The sequence below is a fragment of the Martes martes genome (genome assembly GCF_963455335.1).
Source record: "Martes martes genome assembly, chromosome: 11".
In the NCBI taxonomy this organism is placed as follows: Eukaryota; Metazoa; Chordata; class Mammalia; order Carnivora; family Mustelidae; genus Martes; species Martes martes.
The window spans coordinates 35,167,050-35,183,721 of NC_137899.1; the positions used below are offsets into that span (position 1 = coordinate 35,167,050).

The 16,672-nt window shown below is 36.2% G+C and overlaps 1 protein-coding gene across 1 annotated transcript in view; it reads left to right on the forward strand.

The window, feature by feature from the left end:
- Positions 1-16,672, forward strand: part of ZNF804B (zinc finger protein 804B) — a gene marked incomplete at both ends in the record, with an annotated part of 506,998 nt that overhangs the window by 364,853 nt on the left and 125,473 nt on the right. The window lies entirely within an intron of this gene.

The window sequence follows — 16,672 nt, forward strand, 5'->3', positions numbered from 1 at the left end:
ACAAGCATTAGTGAGTGTTGACCAAATAAAAGTTGAACCCCATTAATCTTTCAATTCTCCACTCATGTCCACAAGCTCACTCTGACACAATCTTCATCCTAAATCTAGAGACAGCTTGGGCTGAGTCAGACTGAAGCCAAGAGTAGACGAGCAGTTGGAAATCCCATGACCTACAGATCCTTGTGGTATCAAAGAGCTCATGCTACAAATTGGATTGAGCAAGGGCCTTGGAGCTTGGTAGAGACTGGCATTCCCATTTTCTAGTTCTGTGATCTTGAGCATATTACATGATCAGCTTAAGCCCTAGTTTCTTCACACGTAAGGTGCTTATTAGATTACATTGCCATAGAGAGCTGGGAGAATTAAAGCGATGGTGATAGTAAAGCACAGAACATAATGGATATATATTAAATAGTGACTACTATTATTACAGACCCTTAGTGATCTTCACTAACTTCATGAGTTAATATCTGGTAATATTCCATAAATGAGTACTTTCTTACCTGTAGTACTTAATTCATGAACCCTTTAATTATGGCATAGAATATGCTCACTCACTTGAAATAAAGTATTTACATATCTCCTGCTCAATAATTCTTTAAGAGGATAGAATTCAAGGAAGAATAAGAACTTTCCATTCATGGCTTATAATCTTGCATGATTTTAGGGAAGGCTTAAAATGAGAACCAACTTAAGGAATATGAAATATTTGAAAGTTCCCAGACAGCCAGTTTTTCTACAGGGCCGTGGAACATTTTCTGAGAACCCAAAACAAAAAAGAGTTCCAATCAAACTAGCGGCTGATATAAAGACACAGCTACTCAGCTGAGTGATGACGTAAGAGTGTGTGGCCAAATGATGCCGGGACATTCATACCTACTCATCACTCTCTCTTCTCCTTGATACCATTAAACAGTGGTATTTCCAGGGCAGATGCTATCCTTTAGGGGATTTCATTGTTAAACATATTTATGAAGGAGTTTTTAACTGATAATTAGTTATTCTAGTGTAATTTAGCTTAGAAAAATCGGTAATTTTGGCAACTGCACCTTGAGACAGCTCTTCCTGTGACATCTTTGTTTACACTTTGTATGTGTGCATTTGTGCAATAAATCAGGCTCAATAGTATCTCTCCTGTCACATTCCATCATGTCACACTAATAAAATTTGACATGCTCTGGGATGTGGTGATGAATAACCATATGTGGTGACATCTTGGAGAATGCTTAAAAATTATGCTCTGCAGTGATTCCAAAACCTTATGTGTACTTCCCCATTGTTGAAGTAAACCTTGCAAAATAAAATTCTCCAGCCATGAAAAAAAACAATTTAGAACTTTAGTACCAAAATCACTGAGAGAAATTCACATTAAACTTATCAGTAGCCATTAAATAACACAGGGTTGCAAAATGGAACTTAATATTGCAAACAAGATGAGCCTATTTTACATGAATTAGCACACCAGAGCAATGAGACACTGATTAGAAAGAATAAAGACATTTATCAGAGATTAGAACACCTTAGTTTGTATGGGGTTTTTTTGCGGGGGGGAGGGTTGACTTTTTGGTTACCCTTTCTCCTGAAATGGTCGTTATTTATATAGCTATTAAACTGAGTTCTGAACTGAATGCCCTCTTCATCCTAAGACATTCTAGTACAGAGTCCTTGCTGCCATCCTGCGTGATTATTCCCTTTTGCTGGTTGAAGAAACTGAGGCCGAGGGAGTAGAATGGACAGACCCAAAGTCACAGAGCTGGAAGCAATGTGGCTTAGTAGCAGAACTAAGACTAAAATCTCAATATTGAGTGTTATTTACAAACACTGCAGTTTTCAGGTCCTGCTATTCACTCATTCCCCTTAGACAAAGCTGACCATCCTGCCAGGACACCTTATTCTGCCGTATTCAAATCACTTTTCCTAGAGAGACTGTCCCATGGTGAGGATTGCAGTCAGCAGGAGAGGAAGGACTGGTGGCTTCTGCCTGAGAGCCGAGGTCTGGCTGTCACAGCTGTGTAGAGAGACCTTTGTAGCATGTGAAAACATATTGTGCAATTCTGCTCTGATTAGTAGCACAGCATGACTTCTGAAATCAAGCAGTTTCTAAAACCCAGCAGGATTCATCTAGAGAAAGGCCTGTCAACACTTCTTGAACCTATACATACTAAATTTGGTGCTAAGCTTTGAAATGGAAGCCCACAGAACATTCCCTAGGTGACATGAACTCAATGCTTTCCAATTTTATATTAAAAACAATTCCATTGGCATTAACTAATGTACATGAAACAATGGCTAGTACAATAAAAAGCATGCATGATTTTATTAGTATTTAATTTAGAGATGGTAAAAGCAGAATTACAATTGTTGAAGAAACGGAAGTTTTATTGCTTTTGCTTAAAAGTGTTATTGGATGAATAGGAAACTTGGGTTGTTTTTTGTTTTGGGGATTTGTTTTTTTTTTTTTTTTTTAATAAAGAGTTTCTTGCCTTTTTGTGAAAAACTGGTAAAATATCTCAATATCTGGGTAAAAGTGAACATTATTCCAGTTTGAAGAGATACTACCTTATGAAAGCATTCAGTCATATATTTATCACATTTCAGACCCTTTTCTGATCTAGGAAATGTATTAGGTTAGTAATATGTAAATGGTTAATGTCTATACCAATATGAGATTGTGAATTTTATCCGCACGTATTACATGTAATAAAATTTCTGATAGATAGCATGTTGATAATGGCCTATGTAGATAACGACCGCATAATGCGATGGATAAAAGGAACATATTTAAGATTTGTCACATGATATATTATTTTTGACATTCTAATAGTATCTATTATTATGGAATCAGCTTAGTGTCTGTGTACTGTAATCTGAACAACATCTCTATCAGGGGAAAAGAGAGACGTTTTATTGAATGTGAATGTAATTTGCTACAACTGGTCCCCATTTTGAAATAAGAAATATAGATATGTATCTCCCTAGGCCTTTCTTTTCCTATTTTTTTCAGACATTTAATTCTGCAATTAGTTCTGAAGCTTTATTATAGATTTATTTTATAAACATAGGCAGCACTTCAAATTTGGGATCTGAGGTGGGTACAGAGATATCATTAACCCAATAGTTTTTCAAATGCATTTTAGCTCTATGACCCAAGTCAAGGTCCTCAGTAGCTTTTGAGTCAAATATAGATTCTAGGAAAATATAGTGCACTGTTGATTGAGTGTAATGAATCAATGTAATGATCCAATTTAATATGGATCTTAAGTTAAATTTCCCTGAAGTCTGGGGAAAAAAAGCCCTACTTAATTCTTTGTACTTACTACCCCTTTATTTTTTCCTGTAGTTACATCACAGCTGCCAGCAGAGACCACTGGTGGCTTTAAGAACTTTTGCAGTTGAAGACGGACATAAGAGCTCAGTATTTAACTTAAAAGTTTTGATTAACATATGTCACTTTTTAAATCAAGAAACTCATTTTTCCTTTTTTTTTTCTTTATTCCTTTTTTTGGGGGATGGTGAGCGGTATTTTCAGTAAGGTACAGAAAATGGTAAAGAATCAGCCAATACAATGATGATATACCTTTTTGGCTAAGATTAAAGAAAGTGAGTTCCATATCGCTTACTGTCATCTTTCTTTCCTTTGCTTATTTATTTTATTTCCATCACTCCTGAGCTATCAGTGGTAAATCTAATTTAAAAAGCAGCTATAACTGAAAGTGTCATCCAGTTGTAAGAATAAAGATACTTCTATGAAATATTTATGGATTTTCCATGTACAATCTAGAGTTTGGGTAGCCAGTAGAGCAGATGGTTGAATCTATAACTGCTTCATAAACCTTTTCCACAGAAACCTTCAAATAAGAAGAAGAAAAAAAAAAAAAAAAGATTATCCTAAATGCAGACATTGTCTTTTTAGCCACTTAAAACCAGTTTCTTCTTCCATTCCTTTCTTTTTGTTTGTTCATTTGTTTGTTTGAAGATTTTATTTGTTTATTTATTTATTTATTTGAGAGAGAGAGAGAGAGCATGAGCAGGGGGAAAGACAGAGGGAGAGTATCTTCAAGCAGACTCTGCACTGAACTCAGAACTCAATGAAATGTTTTATCTCACCATCCTCAGATCATGACCTGAGCCAACAGTCTGACACTCAAAGGCTGGGCCACCAGGACAGCCCATCCTTTCCTTTCTTCATTCTTGCCCTTCTTTCCTTCTTCCCTTCTTTCCTAACTTGCCTTCTCTCTGTCTTCTATCTCTCCTTCCTCCCTCCTTTCTTCTCCCTGGATATCTTGGCAAACATCAGCTGATATTTTTACACAAGAAAATAACAAATTTCTTTTTCTTTAGTTTGAAAGGATTTTTTTTTAAATAACCAAACTAGTATCTTTCAATGCTTCCTCAAGGATTCTTCAAGAACATTAAAATATATCACTCAAAGGTAGTAATACTATATTATATATTTGAAAATTGCTAATAGAGTAGATCTTAAAAGTTCTCATCACAAGGAAAAAAATTGTAACTATGTGAGGTGATGGATGGTAACTTATTGTAGGGTTCATTTATTTACTTATAAATTTATTTATTTAGATATATAGATACAGATAGTCATGTTGTATGCCTAAAGCTAATACAATATTTTTTGTCAATTATGTCTCAATAAAATTGAAATAAACCCCTAAATTTTAAAAAATAAAATACATCACTCAAAATTCTCATTTTATCATCAAAGGAGTTTTGATAATATTGCATAATCTACTGTAGAGACTCTTCTATAGAGTCTCATTGACATTAGCTAAGAATAACTGCAAAAAAGACTTTTTTTCCTTGCCCATTACTACCATGCGGCCCTGTGTTCCCAATGTCAGCAATTTGAGAAATTCTACACAGATCTGATTGTAGTTGTATGCCAGGATTCATGTGATCTCACAAGTGCCCCACCTCTTTGCATTTCTGAGGAAAGTATCATTGGGAATTAGGGAAAAATATGAGCATATAAACTTTGATAGATTAGATATTTTATGAACTAGCAAAATGCTAAAACAGTCCCATTTCTGTTGTCATAGACTGAAAGGTATGGTTCAGGGAGAAGACTTCGGAGCTTATGTGATGCTCTTTGAGTGATGTGTCCATAGGGCCACAGTAGGTACATGGCTGGTGATTTTTGTCGTTCTGGGTGTTCATGTTCCCAGTAACAATCTTCATCATGTTTTTAAACAATACTGAAAAGATACTCTCTTTATGTGTTTATTCAATTCTAAACTTAGCCTTATCTTTATTATTTTGATGACAAACTTCCTAAAGTTTCTAACAGCGTCTCTCTTTTCTTAGAGACTGTAAGAATATGATTTGGATGGTTTAGATGCACAGCACGATCCTCTTTTACTGTATTGGAATTGATATGTCTATAACCTGTAGGTATTTAGGACCGTTTGTCTCTTTGCTAAATAATGAGAAGAAAAATTTAATAGTGACAGTTTATAAAGTGTTTTCAATGTGTCAGTCTCTATACCACAGAGTTTATATAAGTTATGTCATTTAAGCCTCATAACACTCATTGCACACGTATTTCTACCTTACTTTTAAATATGAGGAAATGAGGGGTGCATGGGTGGCCTATTCAATTAAGCATCTGACTCTTGGTTTTGACTCAGGTCCTAATTACAGGGTTGTGGGATTAGCCCCACATGGGGCTCCAGGCCCAGGGTGGGATCTGCTTAAGATGCTCTCTCCCTCTGCCCCTCTCCCTCTGTGCTCATGCATTCTCTCTCTCTGAAATAAATAAATCTTTGAAAATATGAGGAAATGGTAGCTTATTACAATCAAACAACTTACCTGTTTTTATATACCTAATGGATAGAATAATCAGGATTTGAATTCTGGTCTCCCAGATTCAAACTTGTGTTTCAAACAGATTATTCTGCCTTATACTATAACTAGAAAACTAAAAAAAGAAAGAAAGAAAGAAAGAAAGAAAGAAAGAAAGAAAGAAAGAAAAAGTATTTTGATTTTTATAGTGCTTTTCTGCCTTTTCTCCAGTATGGAATTATATGCATAAGTAGGCCATTCCTTTTGCCACTGAGCTACATCTGAATTTTATGTGTTATACTAATGTAACATGGGCTATACAGATAATGAAAAGTCTGAGGTCTGTACAGGACATGAGGGATAAATAGGAAATAATTTGAGAATGTGTTAAATTGAATTGATAAAATAATTATAAATCTGTATTTCACAAGAACAAAAAATTGCAAAGGAGAATAGGGAAAATAATTAAATGAGAGTCTTCTTTGGCACAGTTGTCCAATGATGGAGATTTTAATAATATTTTTGGAATTCAGAAAGATGGAATGATTCAGGAAGATTTGTTTTCATATTTTAAAAAGCCAAAGAAGAGGTAATTTAACTAGGACTGAATGAAGATTCAAAAATAAACATCTGGAAACACCTCCAGAGACATGTTCAAATACTTTATGTGTTAACCTATGTTCAGTTGAAATTAATTCAAAGACTGTAAGTGTAATCAAATTTTTTTCTATATATAGCCTCTAAAGACATCGTGCACTCCAAACAGCAGATTCTTTTTAGAGATTTGTTTGTAAAAGTAGATTTAGAAAGAACTTGATTAACCTTCTCTAAGGAGCTATGAGGTAAAACAACCCAAATATACAATAATGTTGTTAGATGCTTTTAGAAGAGCAACAAGTGAGTTCCTAAATAGAATCACTGCAAGTCAGTGTCAACCTATGACATATCATCCCATGTATTTATCAGAATATTTTCTGGGTAGTGTTGCACAATTACATTGTTTTAATTATAAAATAACTTAGATTATTGGTGGCTATTTTCTGTCAAAGAAGTGATTTCACAATGCCATCATAGTTTGCATAATTCTTCAGAAGAGGTACTGGATGTCCACAATAGCCAAACTATGGGAAGAGCCCAGATGTTCGTTGGTGGATGAATGGGTAAAGAAGATGTGATGCACACACACACACACACACACACACACACACACATATGAACACACACACACATGAACATTACTCAGCTATGCGAAAAATGACATCTTGGCATTTGCAACAATATGGATGGAACTGGAGGGTATTATGCTAGGCGAAATAAGCCAATCAGAGAAAGACAATTGTCATATGATTTCACTCACGTAGAATTTAAGAAATGAACAAAGCATAGGGAGCATAGGGAGATGGAGGAAAAAATAAAATAGGATGAAATCAGAGAGGGAGATAAACTGTAAGAGACTCTTAACCGGAGGAAGCAAAGTGAGGTTTGCTGCAGGGGAGGTGAGTGGGGGAATGGGGTAAGTGTGTGATATTGCATTAAGAAGGGCACTTGTTGTAATAAGCACTGGGTGTTATATGTAACTGATGAATCACTAAATTCTACCTGTGAAACTAATAGTATGCTATATGTGAATTAATTTAAATTTAAATAAAATCTTAAAAAAAAAAAAAAAGGAGTGCTGGATGAATAGCCTATCCTCTGGTTCCCACAACTGCAAAGCTTTCAGGTTATACTGCCTAGTATGCCATTTTTTTTTCATTGAATATTCATTTTTGTATATTGGGATTCCAATGTGAAATGAGTTTCTATGCATCAAGAAAGCATGAAACTTAATCATCAAGCTGTATTTTAAACAAAGCAACTCATTCCCAACAAAGGAAGTTCAAACATATGCAGAGTGTACTTGCTTCTACAATGCTTTTAAAAGATTGTGAGCAGTTGGGATAAGAGTTGCCAAAATTAAAGGATGACTTTTATGAGGAGGATAAAAGAAAAGTCCTGCTATAAAAATGCTTTAGAGTTCATTGAACTCTGCATATTTCAGCTCAGGTAGAAGGCAAATTATGGTATTCATTATTAAAATAGGCTTGAATCTCAAACAGAAAAATGAGGGGCCCAAGTGGTAAGCATTAAATTATACAACTTGTCATAAAATCTCTTATTATTCTAAGTAGTCTCATGTTTTATTGCATCTTAAATACAAACTAAAGAAGCCACCAGAAAAGACCTTTCCTAGCAATACTGGTAAAATAAAATGGTCATTAAAGCACAGATACAAAGATTTGATAATAACATACACTACATATTCAAACAAAACATGTATGTTGTGCTTAACTTTGAGCACCAAAAGTCCATATTTCACATAGTATTCAATGAAATGATTAGGGAAATTAATGGTCTTATTAACAGAAACAGGCTTATCCAATGAGAAAATAACTATCCCATTACCTTCTCACAAGATGGACATTTTTCTTTTATTTTGCCAGCCTGCGGTCTTCATCGACTTTATGTACAGGTTACCATATGCCTTTTTCAGTAGTAAATCCTGTTAAGAAAACACAAATCAATGGCATGAAAATAAGTATTTGTTCACAGATCTTCTGAAATTAAATGAAATCCCCGAGTGGTTATATTTAGACATGGGAGCAAACTGTTCTACCACATTATTTTAGCAAATTTCAGAACTAAATTGAGGGAGGAAAAAAATAGAAAGGATTGAGTTATAGTTGTGCTAATATCTCTAAATTATTTTTTTAATTTTATGCATTTAAGAGGGAATTTGATGTTGTTTGCCATGTGCTTCATGAGTTCTAATGGGTAGCCTTCTTAGCTAATGCCATTGGGACTTGTGGTTGGTTGGTTAGTTAATAAAAAGTTATCCATTAAATCCAGAAATTGTGAGACATGACACATAAAGAGGTGAGGATTTTTACTTCAGAATATTCCTCCACCTTGTGTAGTATAGCTAAATACTTTCCTTTGAGCATGGATCTACTTAGTGGAGTATATTTGCATATTATCTTTTCTTATGCAAAACATAAATCCTAATTCATCATCCTCAGTTTCTCTAGGTTCTCCAAAGTAGAGGGAGAATTTCATTGCTACTTGTGAAGCAATATGAATGACAAATCTTTCTATATTTGTGCAGTTCCTCTCCAGTATTTTAATGTCATTTTTCTCACATGTAATTCAATAACATCAATTCTTGAACATTTCCAAATCATTAAACCTAGTTTTCCTAGAAATAGCTCCTTCAAGTCAAACTTATGTTTTATCAATATAACATATTCGATTAAACAATATAATTACAGTAGCAAGAATAAGTGCATACACAGGTTGGAAAGAAATGTGAATAATTTATGTAAGCACATGGCTTGGGTGGTGAGAGGTCAAGTATTCAAATGCCAGAGGATGGTGTGCTAGGACCACACATCCTAGGCTTCAGAACCTGTGGTCTGGAAGGGACAAGAAGCTACTGGCAAGCCTTCAAGTTGGTTCTTTAAAGATCAGTGTTTTTAAGGGTGTTTTTGCTGAGCAACTTTAAAGGCCTCAGGATAAAATGAGAAGCTATATTTCAGTGACCTTCAAATACATGTCCTTCAACTTTCTGTTTGTACACTTAGAACCCAGACTGAAAAAATCTGTGACATAGTTATTTGGAAGACATCGTGTTTATTGACTTTGAAATGAAGTCACAAAGTTTTTTATTTTCTTCGTGTTAAGTGTCATATGAAAACACATTTTGAGTTGAAATAGCTATGATTAGTAACAGAATTTTACTCTTCATTTCAAAGTGGGAGAAAAGGGATATTTTATCTTTTTCAGGTTGTAATAATACCTTTAATTTGATGTGATGGCCGAGAATGATTTGCATAATCAAGGAACATGTTCATCAATTTCCTTCAGTGATAAACATCTTGTTGCAGAAACTATGGCTTTTCCAATGTCTAAATGTCTCTGTCCTTGTTCTTTGTAGTAGTGAGCAAAAATGTCAGGTAACTTTACCTCTAGCCACCCCCCTGAGCACAGGTTGGTCACTTTTTTAAAGGCTATGAATTCAGAAACAGTAGAGGCCTATTTCTCCCAGTTTATAATGGGGACAAACTGGGGATGGAGAGCTTGAGGGAATTGGGGGATGGAAGTGTTTACACCTCTCTCTCAGTCAGTCTTCTCTTGTTCAAGAGCCCAGCACTTTTTAACTCACCTTTTAACAATTAACCCACAGTCCAGCATCTCTAGGGTGTCTTTTTTACTTAGCCTGGAAAATCTGACACGATCAAATTCTGGGTTTATTCATAATAAGGTTAACACTACAGGACAGAATAATACCAGGAAAGGTGTTTATATGAATGATCAACAAGTTCTGATTCTAGCCTGCATTGAACTCTGGTTTCTGGTTAGTTTACTAAATGTATTTATACTCTCCCCATTTCTACCTAAAAACAAAACAAAACAACAAAACAAAAAATAGTAAGAATAACAAAAATAATAGATTATTTGGGGTTTAAAGAGTATGAGTCACGTGGGGCTTTTATATCCATTATCTTATTTGTTCCTTCTAATAACTCTGTGTGGTAGGAGTTATTAACAGCACCGTAATTCATGGATAGAGAGGTAGGTCTCATCAGGATTAATTTGCTCAAAGTAAAATAGGTAGTACTGGCAAAAATGGGATTTGAACTTGGGTCATCTGATTTCAAAGTCTAGATCTTAATCCTAAAATACACTGCTCCCCCTAGTTAATAACTGAGTTATTTCAGACTTGAAGGAATTCTGGGTTCCCAGGCAGTCGGGTTTCGATATCATAGGAAGGGTTATTTGGAGGATTAAAGCCTGGCACTTTCAGAACTGGACTTGTGTAATTGACTTACGGTGTGGGATAGTTGTCAACAGCTTCATGGCCTCATCAAACCCTGTAGCTGAAGGGGCACTTTGATTTTGTGGTGCTGTATTTTAAATAAAACTAGTCAAAGGAAGGAAGCATGATAGGTTAGAAACCGGTAACCAAGATGCTCACAGACCAAATGAAGAAATGGAGGACATGAGAATATCTGAATGAGGATTTGGAAGATGCTTTTGGTTTGGAAAATATAATTTTTGATACCTTTTGAGAGAATCCTTTCAGCAGAAAATAGAAAAGGGTGTCAGTTTGCAACAAGAGTATGCAGGAAGTGAGAAAGTGACAGCAGTTGGTATAGTCAGTCTTTCAAAATGTTTAGGTAGATATCCTAATCAAACTCTTAAGTTAAGCAAAAAGTGGGGCACCTGGGTGGTTCAGTGGGTTAAGCCTCTGCCTTCTGCTCAGGTCATGATCTCGGGGTCCTGGGATCGAGCCCCGCGTTGGGCTCTCTGCTCAGCAGGGAGCCTGCTCCCCCCACCCCCCTGCCTGCCTCTCTGCCTGCTTGTGATCTCTCTCTGTCAAGTAAATAAATAAAATCTTTAAAAAAAAAAAGTTAAGCAAAAAGTATGTCTAGAGTGCTTGTACCGATGTCAGTCAATTCGGTATGTAAATAGAAGGTCCCCTAGCATACTCCTTGGTGATTTATTTCCCTCTAATGTATCTTTTCTTCTTTCACCTTGTCAGCTGCTTTATTAACTAGAGTCACTTTTTATTTTATTTTTTTTAAAGATTTTATTTATTTATTTGACAGAGAGAGAGATCACAAGTAGGCAGAGAGGCAGGTGGGTGGGGGGGAGAGCAGGCTCCCCACTGAGCAGAGAGCCTGATGCTGGGCTGGATCCCAGGACCCTGAGATCATGACCTAAGCCGAAGTCAGAGGTTTAACCCACTGAGCCACCCAGGCGCCCCCACTTTTTATTTTATTATTTTGCCATCTAAATAGAGTAAACTTGGAGATCTTCTACCAGGTATGTTTTATAGCAGTGTAGCAAATTTAATGTACCTTATTTACATTTATAGAATGTGGTATTTGAAATATAGGTGTTTATAAATAGAATTCATTGTGATTAAGCAAAACTCAGGGGATGGCATCTCACTCATAATTTAACATTTAAAGCAGGCTTCTCCCCATCCTCACCCCTGCCCCTCCATCCAATGTTGAAGTCATAAAATAACAATCTTAGCTTTGGAATTGGCCTTTGACTGGAATGAAAGTTTTAGCAAACATTTTGATGTACGAATACTGTATATTTCATCTTCATGTGCCCTCAAAATGAATAAACGTTGAAAGGTAGAGCTAATTCTGTCACAGTATTTGATGAGAATGCATTAAACAGAAGGTAATAAGTGATTCCAGTGGTGCCACGGAGACCCAGGGTTTCTAGAAACAACAATTCAAGGCACTGATTACAATTGGAGGCTTCTGCATAAGTCCTCCTGGGGCATCAATTAATCCCCACATTCTTTCTGTTCCATATTATTTAACAAAGGACCTGAAATTAATGGTATTACTTCTTTGACTCAAAAAGCTAATCCCTGACTGGGTGAAACATGTGTCTGGCTCTCTGTAAATGGTGATTCAAAGTTACAGAATTTTACTTTGCATCCCACCCCCAATGAATCAACAGTAATCTCTCTTCACTGTATTTATTAATTCCAATAGAGCTAGCACTGATATTTACCCAAATTCTAATATTTGAGTAATTTAATGTAAGTTATAGGCTACTAAATATTATGTATTAAAATCGTTACATTAAACCTATACATAAAATATTTAATGAAGCTGAGCATGTTCGTACCCTAAGACTCAGTAATTCTGCCTTAGAAGATATGTTAAAAATACTCATTACAGTTCTATTCAATGTAGTCCCAAACTGGAATTAACCCAAGTGTATTTCCAAAATGGAATGGATAAATAAATGATGGTATATTCCTATAATGGGATATCATACAGTAATGAAAACAAGTGAGATATCATCACAGGCAATAATATACATGAATGTGATTACCATAATTTTGAACAGAAGAAACCAGGTACAAAAGCACATATGCCAATGAGTCTGTCTGTCTGTCTATCTACCATCTATCTATCTGTTTTGGACTGAATATTCGCATTCCCCCCAGAATTCATATGTTAAGATTCCTAGTAGGAAGTAGGTCCTTTGGGAGGTGATTAGGTCATGAGCGCTTAGAGCCCTCACGAATGGGATTAGAGCCCTAATGAAAGAGGACTCTAACCCAGAAAGTTCTCTTGCTCTTTTCCCCATGTGAGGACACAGCAAAAACTGCTCAGTAACTGTGTTAAATATTTTCCACATATCTTCTGAGGTGAAATTGCCTTCCTTGAACCAGGAAGTGGGCTGTCACCAGACGCTGAATTTGTTGGTGCCTTGATCTTAGACTTCCCACCCTCCAGAAGTATGAGAAACAAATGTGTTTAAATCACTCAGTGAATGATATTTGTTATAGCAGCTCAAATGCACTAAGATGGTATCTATCACTGGTAAAGCTGGACTGTACTAGGAGTAGATTGGTGATCTTTGCAGGAGAGGGGCCGTGGGAGGGCTTGATGGATATCCTGCAGCATGGATGATATTCTGCTTTGGGTCTGTATGCCAGCTAAAAGGTTGGGTCCACTTTGTAAAAACCAAGTTGATGATTTGTTTTCTGACTGTATGCAAGTTATGTTTTAATAAGGTACACTTTAATAAGTGTTCTTGTTAGGACCAACTTCCTAAGAGACATGTTATATGCCAGTTTATTCTCTAGAAGCCACCAAATCAATAGAATACATTCTTAATATTTCAACCTGTAGGCTTTCTGAATTGAGGATAAATTCAAATAGAAACACCAACAAATTAACTTTGAGCAGATGACATTTAATTCAAACAAGATCAAATAGGAAATTGCCCTTTCTTAAAGATGCTATTACACTGGTGTGCTGCCTAATTATAGGTACTAAATCACTTGCTTTTATTCATTCTATTTTTAAGAAGCATAGTAGTGTGGGTGGCATTCATGAATCAAAACTTGTGATAACATGTGAAGAGACACTTACTTAGAGGTATTATTAAAACCCATTCTCCAAAGAAAGGCTAAGCTAATTTGAGCTTGACCTTATCAGCAATCCAAATTCAACAAGTACGACGTACTATAATGTTCATGAGAATTAACATGTGGCTGTAGAAGAATTTAGTGTAATAGAAGTCAAGATGTGGTAAGAGAGGCTAGTGTAGTCGTAACTACTATCGACGATAAGCACGTGCCAGATAAAAACCCAAGAAATAATTTATTCTTTATTGTTGGCCAACACTCCTGGAGGAATATGTTTTACAGTTAGCTCTTGGAAACACACTGTTTAATATAAAAGAGGGAACCTTAAATTCACTCTTTCTTAAAATTCACTTACTTTGTAAATAAACAAGCTTATCTCTTCCTCCTGAGAACTAAGAGGCAAAATCTCTCTTACTCTTAGAAGGAGCCTGAGTCCTTCCCTGCCTCTGTTTCCATAAAGGCTAGTAGCAGAGAGAATTATGTCATGATTATGGAAACTACTTTTCAGTAGAAATGATCAGAGTTGAGTGCAATGTTTGTATTGCTGGTCCATATTCTTTGATTTGATCTACCAATTATCTGATTCTGCTCAGGATTGTATTTTGGCTATCGGTAGAGTCTCTCTGCCCACATTTGTTCAAAAGCGTATACTTTGAATGTGTACTCTGTACTAGGAAAAGTATTAAATCCTACCAAACATGGGTATGATCTGTGTTTGCAAGAAATAAACCTTAAAGGCCAGGTATATATGCAATGAAGAATTGACACAGATCATTTGAAAAGAATTTAAGGGCAATGGGGCTTATGGCAAAGGATTGCTTTCGGCAAGTATGACCATAGTAGACTTTGTGGAATTGATTTTAGCAATTAGCCAATGATCTCAGTCTTGAATGTTGGCTGATTATAAACATAATGAGGCATTAAGACTGGCATTCCAGGAAGAATAGTTAGAGCAAAGTTTCAGAGGAAAGGAAAGAATGGATATCGAGAGTTAAACAGTGAGTTATTTACCTTGATAGGAATATGTATAGAAGCACCATGAGGAACAAGACTGCAGGAGGTACTGGAATCAGTCATGGAGGAATTAGTGTTTGGTTCATGAACTAAGTGACCCAAATGACCTTATTTATTGGGCAACCCTATATAACATATATTGGAGCACACACAGCACTCCTGAAAATCCCAAAGGAATAATCTATCTTGGTCAGCCCATCCATGTAGGAGAAAAGTCTAGATAATACTGGTAGAAAAATATCTATAAAACTAATTCCCTGTTTAAAAATATTGTTTTTTTTTTCCTCTAAGGAAGGAAGGATATAGCAGGTTTTCCCCCTGCTCACTCATTTTTTTTTCTTTAGCTCCTAATATTGTATTTCTAAGTACATCTGCAAGTTCAGAGAGAGCAAATTTCAGATGTGAATGAAAAATGGAATGCTTTTAATTTTCAAATAATGCCTGCCTTAATGGTAAAATGGCTGTGACAAGATTAGCCAGAATTATAGCACTCATTTTATGAAGAAAAATAAGTCAGTGACAGTCATTTTATTTATATAGCCATCTGCACATTCGTGTCTAAATCCTTCTGGTATTTGAAAATGCAGCTTCCAAATTCGGGATCTTATTGGGAGGCCTGAGTCACTTGGAAGCCAGCAGGAGTGACAGGCAAAGACAAATTTTTTGTGGGCCCTTCATTCCAACCTTTTATACAGTTAGCCTTTTTATAAACTGCTATATCTGTGAAATCCAGCAAATTCCAATAAACAGGCAAACTACTGCCTGGCACTCCAATCCTGAAAAGGCTGGTCTGGTTTAAGATTAGATGTAGAAAAGTGGTTTGGAATAAGATCAGAATAGGATGATGGAATCATTGGGTTTGTGAGGCAAAGGACCCTTAGAGGTGGCCTAGCTGAGCATCCACATTGAGCAGAGATGCTCGAGAGTGCTCTGGACAAGCCCAGGGGTTGCAGGACTCCAACCCTTCCTACACAGATGCGCAGACACACACACGCGTGCGCGCGCGCATGCGCACACCCACACGCATCATTTAAAGCAATATCCTTTGGTCTGCTTTTAATACACCGAATTTTCCTCTAATAGGAATGGAAACTGCAGACCTAGTAGAGCAACTTACAGAATCCAGTTCATAGATTCATTTCATGGGTGATGTAATGGTCTTTATAAGGTACATATTTTTTATAAGACATTTAACATAAGGTATGTCAACTTTAAATGTCAGTTCCTTTCTCTTGTTCTATTCTCTTTGAATTCTGTGTTCATGTTATCTCACGACTTCGATATTTACAAATAATTCTCTTTTGGTGCTTGTCTCCACCCCCCCCACCCCCCCACCCCCCCAGTATTTAAAAAACACTCCAAACTCTTCCTTTACTACAGACATGGATTTCACCATCAGGGTCATTAGCTTGCATGACTCTGTTATCTTTCTCCATGAGACCTCATCTACCCACTTGTTACCATGTTTAGAGTCTAAGACTCAAGTTGCTCTAGAGAATCATAGGAGACAATCCAAAATATATCTGTTAACCTAGATGCTTATCTAGGAAATATCTTAGAAATGGAAATGGAGTTTTCTTGAAATGTCATTATACACAGTACAATTAAAGTACCAATTTCTGTTTTTTAAAAATAAGATGATGAACTTTTTATTTTTTAATTTATTTTTAAAAAGATTTTATTTATTTATTTGCCCGGAGAGAGAGAGAGAGAGAGAGAAAGAGAGAACACCCACAAGCAGGGGGAAAGGCAGGCAGAGGGAGGGGCAGACCTCCCACTGAGCAGGGAGCCCAATATGGGACTCCATTCCAGGACCCTGGGATCATGACCCAAGCCAAAGGCAGACACTTTACCTACTGAGCCACTCAGGCATCTAAAGGATGAACTTTTTAAAAGCAAGTTTACTCT